The following is a 2595-nucleotide window of genomic DNA, read 5'->3' on the forward strand; positions in this document are numbered from 1 at the left end:
ATAACTACCAGAGAAAAATATACCCATTGACATTTTTTTTTTTTGACTAGCAGAAAATAATGTAGGCTATCATATTAGAAGTAAATGACATTTCTAGACATATTATTTACTTGTTAATAAATTTAAAATCATATTTGGCTACATTATAAGGAGCACTAAGAAAACATAAAAAATTGAATTAAAATGTGTCAACTGGCTTATGTATTTTATTATTCTCTATTTTATCTTTAGCATTTAATCTGAAAATAAAATTCAAGTCCACCCTAATATTATAAAATAAAATATTTTAAAAAATTATAAATATAATATGTTTACCTTCACTGTCCTTTATTATTTAGGACTGTTTAAAAAACTGGTTTGAACTTTTACAAGCTAAATGAAGATGCTCAGTGTGATTATAGAGTGTATATATTGAAATTTTATTTTTTTAAAATATTAATTTTTGAAAGGTTTAATAATACATTTTATGAAATCCATTCCCAGAGGAGAAAAACTGTAGGTTGTTTATATAGTTTTTGAATCTTAATTCACGTTTTGAAGTGTTTAGCTTTAGTTCTACTTGCTTGATTATAGTGACATAGTCCCACAAGTACATCCAGCTACAGCATTTTCTAGAAAAGACACTGTCCTTTTCACCATCTCAGTAGCTATGAAAGCCACAGTTAATTCTGTGGCTTTACAATGGTGGCCTCCAAATCAGTTGGAGCTTCAGTGAAATTAAAATTTCCTCTAAGTTCACATGAAATGTTGTGCTTAACTACAGTAGGAATACGGGAATTTGCCTTCACAGAAGAGACTAGCAGTGATGGCAAACTGATGACGCGCGTGTCACAGGTGACACGTGAACTCATTTTTTTGGTTGATTTTTCTTTGTTAAATGGCATTTAAATATATAAAATAAATATCAAAAATATAAGTCTTTGTTTTACTATGGTTGAAAATATCAAAAAATTTCTATATGTGACACGGCACTAGAGTTAAGTTAGGGTTTTTCAAAATGCTGACACGCCGAGCTCAAAAGGTTCACCATCACTGGACTAGAGGTACTGAGAATGTCAGTGCAGTTGGCATCCCAAGAGGATGACTTCCAATCGCAGGCGATAAATAACAATTAGGTGGTTCCAATGGAGAGAAGGAGGAAGCAAGAATGGGATGGTTGTGGGGAGGGGAGACCACAGACACTGCCACCAGGGCCTCTGTGCTCCTGTGTAAGGAGTTCTGTGTCCTGGGCACGGCCTCTAGCAGCACCGCTGCAGACAGACAAGAGCCGATATAGATAAGCTCAACATCAACAGCATCACCCAACACCTGCTGCAAGTGAGAGGGTCCAAGCCTGATAAGAATGTCTGGCTACAGGAGAATGACATCAAGGACTGTGCTTAAAATCCAGAGAGAACTTTCTCAGTCAGCCTGCCCTACTAGAACTCAAAGCACCACTCAAAATATGTGGTGATACTCATGGGCAATGCTATGATTTGCTTCGACTTTTTGGGTACAGTGGTTTCCCATCAGAAAACAACTACTGTTTCTTGGGGACTAGGTGGACAGGGAGAAGCGGTCACTGGAGGCTATCTGCCTCTTCCTGGCTAACAGAATCAAACATCCTGAGGATTTTTCCTTCTCAGAGGAAACCATGACTGTGCCAGCATCAATAGGATTTATGGATTGTAAGATGAATGTGAAAGAAGATATCACATTAAACCATGGAAAACTTCCACAGACTGCTTTAACGTTTTTACTGATAGCAGCCATTGTGGATGAGAAAATATTTTGCTGTCCCGGAGGTTTATCACCAGATTGTCAATTTATGGAGCAGATTCGGAGAATTATGCAAACAATTGATGGACCCGATCAAGGTATTCTTTGTGGTCTGACACCAATAAAGATGTCTTAGGCTGGGATGAAAATGACAGAGGAGTGTCCTTCACATTTGATGCAGAAATGGTTGCAGAATTTCTCCATAAGGGTGATTTGGATTGTATAGAGAGATCGCATCCGATGATTGAAGGTGGATACTAATTTTTTGCAAAGAGGCAGTTGGTCACTCTATTTTCTGCATCCAGTTATTGTGGAGAATTTGGTAATACAGGTGCCATGATGAGTGAGGACAAAACACTAATAAGCTTTTTTTTTTTTTCAGATTTTAAAACCTACAAAGAAAAAAAAAAAAGCCAAATGCCAGGAAACCCATAACACCTGGAAGGGGTATAATTGCAAAGCAAGTAAAGAAATCCATGTCATTTTGACACTGCCTCATTGGGATTTGTAACACACAATATATCAACTTCATTTTGAAAACTGTACTGTGTATTGGTCAGCTTGCTCAAATAGTGCTTGTAGGGTCCTCCTTTCCATTTTTGAGTTAATGAATGGCATTTGCTCATTATAATGAGAGACTTTGCTCCAAAGGAAAAAAAAAGAAGTCTTGTTTTTTAATTCTCTCTTCCCTTTTTAAACAACTTTAATGAGAGTGTTAAAGCTGTATACCCCAGGACAGTTTATCCTATCCAAGGGATAATTGTACAATTGACCTTTTTGAAAATGCAGTACAACACATGAATAATGTAAATGCTCATTTTCTTTAGGATATAAAGA

The 2595-nt window shown here is 36.4% G+C and overlaps 1 pseudogene; it reads left to right on the plus strand.

The window, feature by feature from the left end:
• The first annotated feature begins 681 nt into the window (after positions 1-681).
• Positions 682-2269, plus strand: LOC139006140 (serine/threonine-protein phosphatase alpha-3 isoform-like; annotated as a pseudogene).
• The last annotated feature ends 326 nt before the right edge of the window (positions 2270-2595 follow it).

The sequence above is a fragment of the Myotis yumanensis genome, unplaced genomic scaffold (genome assembly GCF_028538775.1).
Source record: "Myotis yumanensis isolate MYYU_CA2020_CCGP unplaced genomic scaffold, mMyoYum1.0.hap1 SCAF_3, whole genome shotgun sequence".
NCBI lineage: Eukaryota > Metazoa > Chordata > Mammalia > Chiroptera > Vespertilionidae > Myotis > Myotis yumanensis.